Source organism: Curcuma longa, chromosome 4, assembly GCF_044706935.1.
Source record: "Curcuma longa cultivar G26 ecotype Majalengka, Jawa Barat chromosome 4, ITB_CL_G26_1.1, whole genome shotgun sequence".
In the NCBI taxonomy this organism is placed as follows: Eukaryota; Viridiplantae; Streptophyta; class Magnoliopsida; order Zingiberales; family Zingiberaceae; genus Curcuma; species Curcuma longa.
In genome coordinates this window covers 18,635,683-18,651,358 of record NC_133864.1, presented here as the reverse complement: position 1 = coordinate 18,651,358, position 15,676 = coordinate 18,635,683, and positions in this window count along the sequence as shown.

Genomic DNA, 15,676 nt, shown 5'->3' with positions numbered 1-15,676 from the left:
CTCTGCCACTCAGCCCACTCAACCCACTCAGCTCACTCAGCAGCTCAGCTCTGCCACTCAGCCCACTCAGCAGCTCAGCTCTGCCACTCAGCCCACTCAGCAGCTCAGCTCTGCCACTCAATCCTGCCCATTCGGCTCGGCAGTCCAGCTCTGCCAGCTCCATTCAGCACTCAGGCCACTCGACATTCAGCCCATTCGGTTCGACAGCCCCGTCATAAATGATCTCTCTAATAGTCAAACATCACTTGGGATGTGACTTGTCAGGAATTGTCTTCTCTCTGTTAAACATCTTTGTCAAGCATTAAATGAGGAAGTGACTTGTCAGAAAGGGTTCTCTCTCTCCAATAAATAATCTGATCAAGCATTAATGGGAGATGTGACATGACAGGATAATCTTCCCAAGACCATATCTTATCATACTTTTAAAAGAACAACTAGCATTAATGGAGGTGGTCTTCTCGAGGCAGGGTCAATCCTTCAACAAAAAGAACTCCTCTTCGATCATGACAAGAGGGAGCTCCGAAGGTATAAAAAGGGAGGAAGAAGGAAAACAAAAGAGGGGGGGTCCGGCTCTCTCTCTCTCTCTCTCTCTCTCTCTCTCTCTCGCTCTTATTATCTTTTTTGGGCTGAGCATTTCATTACAGTATTTTTCATTATTGTACTTCTTCTTCCTCCTGACTAGGCTGACTTGAGCGTCGGAGTGGCCGTCCGGGGACTCCCCGGTGCCAGGATGACCTCTTTCTCCGGTGATGTTTCAGGGCCTCCAGGTGGCTGGTCTTCTCTCCTTCCTCGGTGTGGAGGCCCTCTCCAGCGGTTACACCTTCCTCTCTTCCCCGGCAAGTTGACGGGTCCGGTCCTGAAGCCCTTGAAGCTCGCACCGCTTTCCTCCCCTCCTTCTGTTCCAATCCACGACGAGCAAGGTCCGGTGACATGTCCAGGAGCAGTTCTCAACCGGAACATAATTTGGCGCCGTCTGTGGGAAGACTTTAGCCCGAATTTGAGATGCCGATGGGCGAACCTCCTCAACCTCGCCTCATCGCCATGACGCAGGAAGATTTTGACAAGGCGGTGGCCGCCGTCGTCTTGGCGGTCTCCCAGCAACAACAGCAAGCGCCGGCCGCCCCTGCATTACCTCGCTCCCCCTCCGCTGAAGCCCCACCAGCGCCGGCACTGGCCCCAGCACGCCGGTTGTTTGAGCCCACGGAGACCCATCAGGCCCAAGCCCATCAAACCCAGGCCTCTCCGGCTCAGGCCCCCCATGCTCAAGCCCATCAGGCCCAAGCCTACTAGGCTCCGGCCCACCAGGCTCAGGCCCAGGCCCGGCCCTACATCGACGCTACGCATCTCTGGCCTTACCGAACACTTTAGCATTTTAAGAACACTAAGTGTCATGGGTCTCTCGGTCATCCACAACACTCTCCCGACTCGGACATAGTCGAGGATCGAGCCAACTTAGGTCTCGGACCTACTCCACCGACATAATTAGGTCTCGGACCTACTCCATCGACTCGGCATTAGGTCTCAGACCTACTCCAACGACAAGCTAAGAGGTAAGTTAACACTTGCCTTCCTTCTTCATTTTTTAAGCGCCTTCCCACGACGGAAGCGACAGCCATCACCTGTGCCTTCCCAACATGGAAGCATCTGTCAACGCCAACACCTGTATCAACCCAAGGCAGTCGCCAACACAAGCACACTTCCGAATCGTCCGCAAGCACGGACACTATACACTTCCGAATCGTCCGCAAGCACGGACACTATACACTTCCGAATTGTCCGCAAGCACGGACACTCTACACTTCCGAATCGTCCGCAAGCACGGACACTATACACTTCCGAATCGTCCGCAAGCACGGACACTCTACACTTCCGAATCATCCGCAAGCACGGACACTCTACACTTCCGAATCGTCCGCAAGCAGAAGGCCTCCCGGACCGGCATATATGGCCTCGTCTGATCACCCGTGGATAATTTCCCGATCAGGATTCGGACTCATCCTACTCAGCCCAATCGACTAGGTTCGGCGCTCAGCTCGGCCGCTCATCCTGGTCACTCTCAACCGCTACTTCTCCACTTATCATGATTACCCAGCTATTCGAGTCACTAAACCGGACTTTGATACGGATCAGACTCGAGCAATGACTCGGGTCTAGTCAAAACCGACTTATGCTCCCTTCGACTAGACTAGCGGGAGGCTCTGTTCCGGGAATAACCCATGGGGGCCCCTGGTTTGACTCGAGTCCGATCCTGGTCCCTCCCGCAAGTCCGGTCAGCCACAACCACAGTCTCAATTGACCCGGTTCTCTCCCCTACTTCAAAAGAGCCGAATCACTCCTCCGTCTCCTTCATGGCCGAATAGCCCATTCGGCCACTCGGCCATTCGGCCACTCGGCCACTCGACCACTCGGCCACTTGGCCACTCGGCCACTTGGCCATTCTGCCACTCAGCCCACTCAGCAGCTTAGCTCTGCCACTCAGCCCACTCAGCAGCTCAGCTCTACCACTCAGCCCACTCAGCAGCTCAACTCTACCACTCAATCCTGCCCATTTGGCTCGGCAATCCAGCTCTGCCAGCTCCATTCAGCACTCAGGCCACTCGGCATTCAGCCCATTCGGTTCAACAGCCCCGTCATAAATGATCTCTCTAATAGTCAAACCAGTGCACGATGTCGGCTTCATTAAGATTAAGAACATAACCGACGTTTGTAGATCAATCAATCCTTCAAATTCCTGTTCATCACGTCATGGTAATACAAGAGGACACACATTGGCTGCCCAAGAATGCAGAAGAAAAACCAAAATACAATATTCCCAACCTGGACAATTTGGACAGAGTATTTGAATGTCGATGTATCAAATTCTCTGGGAAACGACAGTAAAGAGAAAAGTTGTAGGTTGACTCTTAAGCAGTAAGCAGGACAAGAGAAGTTGCACCGTTAAGGTCAACGTACCATAGTGTTAGTGAATTTTCTCTGGAGGTATTTTGTCAGAGTGACCAGTGGAATCTGCCAAGAAAATAACAAAAAGCATTAGAGTAACAGATTTGCTACGCATATTTAGCTGGGCATCATAAGTGCTTTGGTTTTGTTTCTATTTTTTCTTTCTTCCGGTAAGTTAAGACACAAAAGCCAACTCAAGGCAGATATGTTCTACAAAATGATAAGAAAGGGCAACTCAAGGTTCAATATGCCTTGATCCTCTTTCACTAAGTACACGTGATTTTATTATTAATTTCTTTCTTTTTCAAAGTTATGAAAATAGGGAACATAAAAATGAATGATACAATCAAAATAGGATTTGGCACTTTCAATCTTCCCATATTTCTCCTTCAGCCAAAATCACATGATCCAGGTCGTTAACAAATGTACAGGATTAAAGGACCAAGAAAAATATGATGCGTTAAAAATGTAGTCTTCCATGAGGCTGTGCGCTTTCCCTTTATTTCCGAGTGGAGATATTGCTAGTGCAACCCCAAGTAATGCCTACACCCATCATATGGCTCATGTACTTGTGTCATGATGGCACGGTATATACATGGCATGGACTACAGATGCAAGATAATTTAGTGCGTAGAAAATAATCAAATATTTTCTTATGGAGAATCGATCTAATCATGGGTGATATAACAACTAAGCAAATCTTTTCTTATGGAAAGTAAATCAAATCATGAGTGAAAAAGGATATAATTAGATTGATTTAGTTGTGAATAATTTATTCTTAATAAAATATTTATTTATTTATTTATTTTTTTTCTTGTTTATTAATTTTTATTGTATAAAAGTGTATCCTTAGTTCATAAATAAAATTGTGTGAAAATTTTTTCATATTATCAGAGCGAGGTTCCTCTCTATAAACAAACACATACAATTCTTCTCCGAAAACAACTACTATGTCTATAGATTCTACCACTCACCACGGCTATGTTGGGAAATATATAAGAAACTAACAAATTGACAATCTCAAAAAAGGAATGAAGGTCGTGGATTTCATACTCAATTGAGCCAAAAAAATCTACTATCTCTGGTATTCCTGCCCCCTTCACCAAAGAACAGATTGAACAATATTGCAAATTCTTCAACTAAATAGCCCTCAATGTGTCTTTCAACTCTAATGTTGGTTCGTGCTCCATGACTCAATCTAGTAAACTCAATTCTCTCTTTCGTAACCATTCAACGATCCCTTGGATCATTGATTCTGGGGCCTCTAACCATATGACAAGTGACTCTAGTTTTTTTTCTTCCTATTATCCTTGTTCTCGCTAGACTACTGTTAAGATTGCTAATGGATCATTAACTATAGTTGTTGGTATAGGCGATATTCAATTGTCTCAGTATATCATTTTGAAATATGTTTTTAATGTACCTCCTCTAAAATGTAATCTAATTTCTGTTAGCAAAGTCACCCTTGGCAATCAGTATTTTACTAAATTCTTACCCTTCTCGTGTATTTTTTTGTTGTTGGTCGATCTTTACTGTCTCATGTTGCTTTTTTTTATTCAAGTAATAAAAAAATAATGTCTTAGCACTATCGTCTTGGTCATCTTAGTTTTGGTTATTTGAAGTGTCTGTTTCCTTCATTATTTATAAAAAAGATCATTTGAGTTTTAATTGTGATGTGTGTCAACTAGCCAAGCATACTCACACCCATTTTTCTCCCAAACGATATAAACCATCTACTCCATTTTCATTAATTCATAGTGATATTTGGGATCCCTCACAAATTCACACTTCTCATGGGAAAAGATGGTTTATCTCATTCATTGATGATCATACACGAGTAACTTGGGTTTACCTTCTTAAGGACAAGTCTGAAACCAATAACATCTTTAAAGTCTTCCACAAAATGATCCAGAACCCAATTCCAAACAAATATCCAAATTCTTATGACTAACAATGACAAAGAATATTTCAATGTCATTTTAGGTGATTAAAAAATGAAATTGTTCATCGAAGCTCATATATCAGTACTCCACAATAAAATAGAGTTTCTGAACATAACAATCATCATTTGTTGGAGGTTTCCTGTGCCCTTGTGTTCACCACGCATATTCTAAAATATTTATGAGACGATGCAATCCGCACAATTGCGTATCTTATCAATCGTCTTCCTAGTCGCTCCATAAACTTTGTCACACCTTTATCTCTTCTCACCCAAACATATCCACAAATTTTCAACTTCAATAATCTACCATTGAAGACATTTGGATGTATGACTTTTGTGCATATCCATACCTATAAGCGCAACAAACTTGACCCTCGAGCCCTTAAAACTATCTTTGTCAGGTATTCTCCTACTCAAAAAGGTTATCGATGTTATTATTTGCAAACAAATAAAATATATGTTACTTGTGATGTCATCTTTTTTAAAGGGACTCGTATTTCTTTCACACTTTGCCTCAAAAGGGAAAGAATGATGAAGTTTTAAAGTTGGTGGAAAAGAGAACCAGAGTGTGCCACAGCCTGACTGTGTCACACCACACACCCGTGACAGTAATGATCATGATCTCCAGAGTCCGACATGGCTTGACTATATTACATCACACAACTATGGTGACGACTATTGTGGCAGTAGAATTCTCTCAAAGGATGATGAAGATTCTCTTCATCCTTTAGTGTTAATTTGAACACACCTTCTTCTATGCTAATCCTATCCAAGTCAACCCTCAAATAGGGGGATTAGTGAAACAGGGGGAGTATCGAGTAAAAAATTGGATATCCTGATTTATTCAAGGAGAAAGGCTTCTTAAGCTAATGAAGAAATTGTGAATTCTAATCACAACCAAGAAGATGAACCGATGATAGAATCCTATAATGAGTCGATTACATTTTTCGACCTTGATATTCTATTACATTTGGGCTTTGACATTAATATATGTCCCATCTAATGCTCCCAAACAACCCTACACTCAAATAAGTATCATAAATCAAATTAATTTATTGTGTACATTTAAATAATTAAAAATAAATATATAGAAATTATATACTTGTACCTTAAACCATTTCCACCTCTCATCCATGCAATTTTCTGGAATTGGTTCAGGCTTCTTAAGCAAAATATTGTGTAACCGTAGAACTGAATTCAAAACTGAATGAAATTGCCTGCTAACTGTCTCACCGGATCTAGCTGTTTGGCGTTTTAGAACCCTATTCTTCACATTATGTGCAATAATGTGAAGAAAAGATATTACAAGTTCACTAATTGACATATTTTGATTTCCTTGTAATTTTCCATGAGTCATTAGCAAAGAACAAAGTTTGTCTAAAGACCTTCTATCCATCCTACAGTTATCAACACATTGTCGATCACTATGAAAAACCATTTCATTTAAGTTTATAGACCTAATATTATATATCTAGACAATGCCTGATGAGCATATGATATGCTCCTCCTAAACCTAGCACTCCTCTTGTTAGCTAAGACAACCGCCAACAATAAAAGCATCAATAACCTCCTTTGCATCCTCTTCTTGCGTATAATTAGAAAAATTATCTTCATCTCTTGCGTTACTGCTAATTGATCCATATCAACCTATCATGAAAATAAAGCAGTTGCAAGTATTTAATTGAATTGTAAAGGAGAAATCATTATTATGTATTAACTAAATAGAAGTCATCCATCAACTCAGCTTAAACCACGTTGTCATTTGATAAGGTCAATTTTTAAAGGAAAGAATGAATCACAGAGGTGTTTTCTAATGCAACCAAAAGAATGCAAATGCATATTTATATAACTCTGGTTGTGACAAATTAACCAACTATTCATGCTGAAGAATTGAAATGGTGGAGGATCAGAAATGAAAGTCTTTACTTTTGCATCTAGTAGCATCCACTAGTCACTGTTGTATGCAAAACAAAAATGGGATAAATCCCAAAGAGAGATCAGAGACGTGCGCAAGAAAGACGAATAGTATTCGTTCACCAAAAAGCATAAATCCCTATCGACAGTTCGTTCACATGATGAGTTTTAGAAATTGACAACTAAAAGACTGGAAGAAAGCGAATGTAGGAGTCACAGTTCGTTCACATGATAAATCCCTATCGACAGTTCGTTTACTAAAAGAATGGTTAGATTAAGTGACAAAGGTATTACCTGAGGGAAAGAACTGGATTTGAAAGCAGATGTAGGAGTAGAAGCCTGAGGATGCTACCGAATGACCAAGCGTCGAGGATGCCGCCACTAGGTTTCGCTCGCCATCGCCGCTAGGTTTTGCTCGCCGCCGCCGCCGCATTTCGCTCGCACAGGAGGTTTTGTCGGGTTTCCACTAGGTTTCTCGCCGCCGCCGCTAGGTTTGCTCGCACAGGAGAGTTTCGAAGGTTTCGCCGCTAGTTTTCGCGCAGGAGAGTAAGGTTTCGCACGGGCAAGAGGGTTACGTCTCACGGGTAATAAGGTAAAGAAAATTTACTTAACCCCCGGAATCAACAAAAACCTAAGTTTTTCTTGGTTTTCTGATTCCGGGTTGGATACCCGTTTTGCTGATGTATGCTGAGGTGTCAGGTATAAAACATTACTCGGGAATCATTGATTACCTAAACCAAATAAAGTCTTAGAGTTAGGCAAAAGCATGTGGCACATAAACCTTCTAGGAAGTCAATTCCTCGTAGGAATAAGGATACACCACAATACCCTGACCCTTCCTACTTCCACGGTCGTCCTGAACCAAGGTTTCACTCAAAAATGGCACAACATCTATTTGAAACATCTGAATTTCACTTCATGGATTGTCGATATCTAAATCGTCAATTCTTTCAATCCACAACTCCTCATATTTATGACCGTATCTTGTACTATCAATTGGAAAACCTAGTAAATTGCACAAGCAACATTAATTTGGATTTGTGCAAAGAATTTTATGTCAATCTTCGACCAACGGACATAACCGACAAACATTATGTGTCCACTGCCGCCGGTATGCCTATTGAGTTCACTCCTGAGTCTATCAGATCTTTTCTTGGTCTTCGCACGTCTTCAAATCCATTTTTGTGTTTTCCTGATGTCACTGGTAAAATCACAGGGTCTTTCTCAAATGTGACCATTGAACAAATACACACATATTACTTCAAACAACCAAGAAAACCCTCTAGGAAAAGTTTCCATGCTACAAAAATGTCTGCCGATCATTATGTCTGGTATCGTATCATTCTTGATTGCATCTTACCCATAGTGACTCGAGGACGGGCTATGATCCGCATACCTCATCTGATCATGATGTATGCCTTAGAGCAACATCTTGATATCGACATTGCCCTTCATATTTATCGATCCATTCTCTACCACTCCGATCCCACAAATGGCAAGATCTATATGCCTTTCGGTCACATCATCACTCAATTTTTAGCATTCCAGGGGGTTGATATCAAAGGTAGGAGCCATACGTCAACTTATCAAAAGACTATGATCAACTTGGTCCTCGTCACTTAAAGCTAGCAAGGATTGTCTATTCCAATGGTGCTATGACTTGGATTCAAAAACCTGCTCAAGTGAATATTTCTTCTGACTCTGAGGAGGATAAGGATGCAAGTGATGATGAAAGGCTTACCCGTCTAGAGAATATGATTTCTGATGTTGACGGTCGAGTCAAGGTTTGTCTTGCGGAAATCCGTGTTCTTCGTCAAGAAGTTCGGGCTGCCACACAAAGACAGCAGGATGCTTTTGTACAGCAGCAGCTCATATGTGACATGGTGCAGAAAATGCATATGCATTTTCAATCTCCTCCTCGGCCTCCTCCGCCTAGTGATGATGATATGTAGCTATGACTTTGATAGATTTGAACTTATTTGAAAATGGTTGTATAAATAACTTTGGATGTGCTTAAGGATGGTTAGGATGTTATATTTGACTGTTGAATATTTTGAATCAATGTTGATGTTGATGCTTTTAAGTTTATCAAATTTATAGGATTTTATAGCTATTTCTTTAGGTTATATTTGTGTGATAAGTTTGATTAATAACTCTTGCATGGATAAAGGGGGAGTTTTAGATTGAAAATAGAATTTTGAATTTTGAATTAAGAATATTATCACACATCCTACACTACTAGAAAACAGGCTTTTGAGGGTCTCAAAATGTTTTTGAGACGGTGATGAGACGGTTAGGTTAAAAAAATATTGAGACAATTGCACTAATTTTCGGTGTTGAGACGGTTGTTATAAAAGTATTTAAGACAGTTATTTTTTTGTCTCAAATTTATGTCTTATCCTGTGAATAAGCTCAAGATTGAGATAGTAATGTACCGTCTCAAATAAAAGTGAAGACAATAAATTACTGTCCCTAATGTTTTCATTTGTTAGATACATCATTTGTAATGAAATTTAATAAATACTTACTATACAAATTAATCTAGATCAGAATTATTGAATTGTCATTTCAAAATAAAATGTTTCATACTGACATTTATCCAATAATAAAAATGTGTACATATCCATCATTAATTTGATAAGAAAAAAACTACTATTCCAAAGTTACACAAGAAAATCTTAAAGAACAACTTTCTTGAAGTAACTTCTATGATCCTTCTTCACATGGTATCAAAAAAAAAATTCTTTTTAGAGGTAATGATGTTTTATAATCTATAAGAATTAAAGAATCTATTTACTTAAACATAATTGATTCAACATGATACATATATGTACATTAACAACAACATTTTACATGACTAAACATATAAATTTGAGGCCCACATAGAAATAGTCAATTTAACAAAGGTCATTGAATTCAAGAGGTGTGCATAAGATTTATTGTTCAGAAATAATAGAAGACATATATTGTTTAAAAAAAATTAATAAATAGAACTTTTCAATAAGGAATTTCATCATCTAACATGTATATAATCTTCTTTCTTGTGAAAGCAACTACCAATATACCTGTTGGTTACCCAATCCTTGTTCATGTGAAATAGTATTATCTGCAACCTAAAAAAATGTACATATTACAAACTATCAAAATTCATCATGAAAGTAAATTATTTAAATAAAGTCAAGATACCTTTTATTATTATAGAAATCCTTCACAAGTAAACAGTTACTGTAACAACAAACATATTTATTATTATAACCATCAAATATCAGGCAAAGGAAACATGTAGAGACACTTGCATGGCATGCAAGAATATAAAACATGTAGAGACACTTGCATGACTAATGAAAATTAAAATAATAATCATAGATACAGGCTTACAGCATTCATCTTATAAATAATACCTTATGAAAGTTGAAGACCTCTGAAACACTCTACCAGATTCTTCCTTCCTCAATTGCTCATCATAGTGTTTCTTCTTAGTTAAATCTGACAGAACCTGAAATTTATTGATCATTAGTTGCATAGTATTACCCACAAGTATAAAAGAAAAATCAGGTACTGTATTATTGCCCTCTAAAACACTTTATATGTAATTTACCTCATATGAGAACTTGATTTTGTCAAAGGATTCACATGCATAAACTTCCTGTCGCCAAATTTTTGTCAGGGTGCACAAGCAAATTTCATACAACCTAAATTATATTATTCTGTAGGCCTATGCATCAAAGATTATTCTTTAATTTTTGTGAATAAGGATTCAAATTGCACACCTTTTTATGGTATTCCTTCTTTAGTATCTTAGTATCAATATTTTAGTTCCTGAGAAAACCCAGAACTTCATAATGGTTTGAACAGCTCATGATCTTTCTCATCTCAGTCAATGAAGATGGTTCGACTACAACCTTACTAGGGGAAGCATCCTTGTTAGTATTTGAATATTGAAAATACTTTGAAACTATTTTTCCCAAATTGCTTATGAGTCAATAAATCATAGTGTCAAATTTCATATTTTTTTGAATTAAACTGAATTAGTTATGGTTTTTCAAAGTTGGCACTGAAAATCAGATTATCAGACATCAGTCGACTGATGCAGATAGCAGTCGACTGATGCCCCTGTTTTCAGAATCATGCTGAATTTTCAATGGATTTTTGATTCCATCTTGCCACTTATTAGTAGATATTTACTCTATTCTTTGTTCAATGATATGCTCAAACTTATAATCCTTATTTTTGGTGCTTGAACAAAGGAGAAGTAAGGATTAAGGGGGAGAAAGTAACAACGCTTGTCATGATAATTGCTCCCTCTTGAAAATTTGTTTACTTATTCATATTTACTCTGATAATTTTTACTGCTTTTTGCTGTATGTCAAAAAGGGGGAGAATGAAATGGTAAAGTTAGGCTTTCATGATTATTCATGGTTATTCATTCATGCTTAGCATTTATGTTGCTCATTAATGCTTGATTAACTCTGATTAGAGCATGATTATTGAAAGTACTTATTGTGATATTATACATGCTGTATTAAAGACCTAACTTAAATGATTTTTGCCAAACATCAAAAAGGGGGAGATTGTTGGGGCAATTTTGCCCCAAGTGATTTGGATTTTAATGTTTGGCTGAATCAGTTTAAGTTAGGCAATGTTTGTGATCTAACATGTGTGACTTGAGTTCACAGGAAAGTCCAGGAATGGAGTCTTGGCATTTGGTGAAGTCCCGGAGGCGCGGCCTCTTGGCAAAGGACGAAGTCCCGGAGGCGAGGCCTCTTGGCAAGAGAAGACTTAGCACGACAAAGTTGAGGGAAACGTCTCAAGCTAGTGCAAGGAAGTGCACGAGGCTTGTGGAAGGCGTTTGAAGACTTGTGTCAAGGCTAAGGGATGAAGAAGAAGCTGAAAAAGGGAGTTTTCAGCTTAGTCAGTCGACTGGCCCTGCCAGCAGTCGACTGGGGTTGATCCGAAGAACACACAGCCAAGTTCAGAAGTATCAGTCGACTGAAGTCTGAATTCTAGTCGACTGGGGTCAAACAGAAAGATCAGTCGAGAGGTACAGTCGACTGGTACCAGTCGACTGGTGTTGGAGCAGTCGACTGATAGACTACCGTTGGGCGACAGCTGGCAAATTAAATGCGTATTAAATAGCCGTTGAAGCCCATCAGTCGACTGGCCCTAGGAGCAGTCGACTGGTGCACTGAATTTTATAAAAAGAGCGGTCAACGTCGCAGAGAAAAATACCTGATTCTTTCATCTTCCTGATAGCTCTTTAACATTGTAGAAACTCTTTCTCTTCCTCCTAAACTTCACTACAAATCTTGTACGAGGAAGGAACTCTGTTGTAAAGGTTTCTCCGCCTTCGAAGCGTGCTTCGAGAAGGAGGTTGTTTCATAGTGGAATCGTCGGCTGCGTGTGTGGATCCTTGGATTAGTCACCTCGTTGAGGTGGATACCAAGTAAATCGAACCGGGTTAGCGTTTGATCTTTGTGCTTTATTATTATTATTTTGCTTCCGCTAACAATCTCGCAGAGAAAGATCGAAAAATGCTATTCACCCCCCTCTAGCGAACGCACTCGATCCCAACAAAAAGATATCGAACCACAGGGACCGTGGAATAAATCACTAAACTAACACAAGAAGAGTGTAGAGTTCACGTAATTTGGGTTGAGATGGGGAAAGTGAGAGTGAAGTCGAGCTCCTAGACCTCAATCGAAGAAAAATCAACTAGTGACAGGATTGGAAAAACGATCCTAGGACTTCATATTCCTCGAGATTATGTTTGATTGACTATGGACTCCTTACCATTCCTCAATGTTTACACAATTGCAGAGATTCTAACCAAAATATCTAATTAGACCTCGTCAGATTTCCTCAGAATAAAATCAATAATCCTCTAACGTTACGATTACTAGTTTGAGATGACCCCAGATAGCCTGGTTATAGCTCTCCCGCTGTCACCGGGCACTCCAGCATACTACTAGGGTCCTACCCCCTGTCACCGAGTACCCACTTAAGGACCTCTCCCTAGCAATCAATAACCATTAGCTATCTCTCATAAAGATTCATTGTAGCCTAAGAATTTCCTCGAAAAGTCCGGTTAAAGGTTCACCTTCTGTCACAAGGCACCCCGGTCATACGATCCTAAGATTTCCTTAAACCACAACTCACCCTCATCCTTATAGATTCATACCATTCATATTCATATCATCAAGCAAACACAAGGCACAAATCCATAAAGCAAATGCACAAATATATCATAGAACATGGTAAACACAAATCCATAGTTACAATCATCCACAATACACCTCGATTCCTCCTACATCCTAGAATCTGAGGTTCTACTCCATGACGGAGGGGATACAACACGAAGAAGATTGAAAGAAATACATTTTAGATCCTAAATCTGAGATAGAAAGAGGAAATAAAACTTATCAATGATTGTCGTCTTCTTCGCCTTGCAATCTCCTCGTCGACGGTGAATGGATGCGACGGAGTAGGCCCGAATGGATGGATGGATCGTTGATTCTTGCTCTGGATGGCGGCTACGGTGGCTCTCAATCACCTCCAAGGACTTCCCCTCCTTTTTAGGGCAAATAAGAGGGGTATTTATATGCCCCCGAAATCAAGTCCTCGCCACACGGCCGTGTCTAGTGGCACGGCCCAGGGCACACGGCCAGCACGCTCCGTCACACGGCCGTGCCTGGTAGGCACGGCCAGGGGCTGTTGATTCCTTGGAAAATGGGCACGACCGTGCCTGGTAGGCACGGCCAAGCCCTGTTGAGGCTCTGGAAAGCAGGCACGGCCGTGCCTGTTAGGCACGGCCAGAAGCTGGTTCTCCTCTGGAAATCAGGCACGACGTGCCTGTGCCGACCAGAGCCTAGAAGATGGCTCAAGCTGGGAATGGAGGCACGCCAGGCCCTGGCTTGAGCTGGCTCTCTGGTTGGGGGCACGGCCGTGCCTGGTGGGCACGACCCTGGGCAAGTGACTCTGGTGGTGAGGCATGGTCATGCCTGGTGGGCACGACCCCCTCAAAGTGGCTATGGAGATGAGACACGGTCGTGCCTTGGAGGCACGACCCTGTCTTGCCTTGTCTTCGTTTAGTTCTCCGTTTCACCTTCTTTTGCTCCATTTTCGTCCTGCAAAAGCATAAACACAAGAGCAGACCTCCGAACTAGGAAATGGAGAAAACACGCCTAATGCGTAGATAAAGGATGTGATAAACGTAAGATAATGACATGAAATACAGAAAGATGTGCAATGAAAACGTAAGAAACACATATATACCCTACGCACATCACACCCCCAGACTTAAACCTTTGCTTGTCCTCAAGTAAAAACCTGTGTCTAGATTCAGATAGAAATACAAAGCAGTATAGATATCCCAAGCACATCAGTCTAATCTTATCAAACAAAAGCAATGGTGAGCATGATACTTAAAATCATTAAAACAAGGCCTAGAAGAAGTTCTCCGTGCTCAGTGCAAAAGTGACCTTAGTCTATTTGGTATCAAATCCTTACTTCAAGTCAAGTCGTCATGCTACCGTGTTCCTAAATGTTCCCGGCCTTACTTGGTTCATCTCTTCCATTGCATAAGGTCTCAAAGGATTGGCTCAAGATCAAGAGAATCAAATCATTTATTTCCCCAGTAACCCTTACCAGTCTCAAAGGGGTAAATGAAATATTTCCACTCTCGACACTATTTTTTTCATCCCTTTTATTTCTTTTTTATTTTTTTATATTTTTAAAATCAAAGCAAAGAGTTATTTTTTTTAGGGATTTAAGATTTTTTTAAAAGAGTTTACATGACTTGAGTTGGTCCAGTAACCAAAATGCAATGGAAGATCACCATGAAAACACCAGTACTGATCAAGTCTCATGAATCATGACTAATTTCAAAGATAAATCAACCTCCTAGATTAGACAATAGTGTAAGAGATCCTTAAACTAGGCCAAGTCTCAAACTTTACAAGATATACTAGTTCACTTCCTACTCTTGAAGATAAGAAAAGACTTAGTTCTAGGGATATTAACCACTAGTATCAAAATCATCATCCAAAAAAGGAACATGCTAGCATTTTTATAAGAGAACAAACACCTAAGGTGACATGGTGATTTCTGACATATTATTTACCATGCATTCTTAAAGCAAATTTCAAAATAAATTTCAAAACAAAGTTCAAAATAAATTCAAAGTAAATTTCAAAGTAAAATGCATAAATAAAGTTCAAAATAAAATGTAATTTATTTTATTTACACTATACACAATTATTACTTTTCCCCAAGACTTAAACCTTTTTATCTTCTTCCTTGATCTGGAGGAGGTGGATACCTAGGAGGAAATCTAGGAAGTTGAGGTAGGTTGCCTAGACTCTCATGATACTGGTATAATGAGGCAACCTGTTGGCGAGTTAGGTCCATGGACCTCCTAAATTCCTCCTCTCTCCTCCACTCCCCATATTGGTGTCCCATGAAATCGTTCACCGAAGAGTAGAACTCATCCGCCCTACTGAAATGATCTTGCACTTCTCTAAACTGCCCCTGAGTCATAGCACCATACTCATCCAACTGACGTTGGTCAGCCAAGTGCTCTTCATGGAGTGTATCTAGAGAACTACAAAATGCAGAAAAATCATAAGTCGAGCCTGTCTCACCATATGCATAAGAATGCCTAGCAGGCTCGGCTCTAGCGGAAGAAGGTTCATGATAAAATAATTCATGGTGATACAAGATTTCTTGGGCATACTTTAATGTTGGTTCATATACGGGAGTGGAGGAACCGACTAGGAACTGGAGAACGTAAGATCCAATTGTCGACCTTTCTAATGGTAGTCCTTGAGGGGTTAGGTAATAGGAATGGAAATCCAGACGCTCTGTTAAAAGCGTACCCCCCCT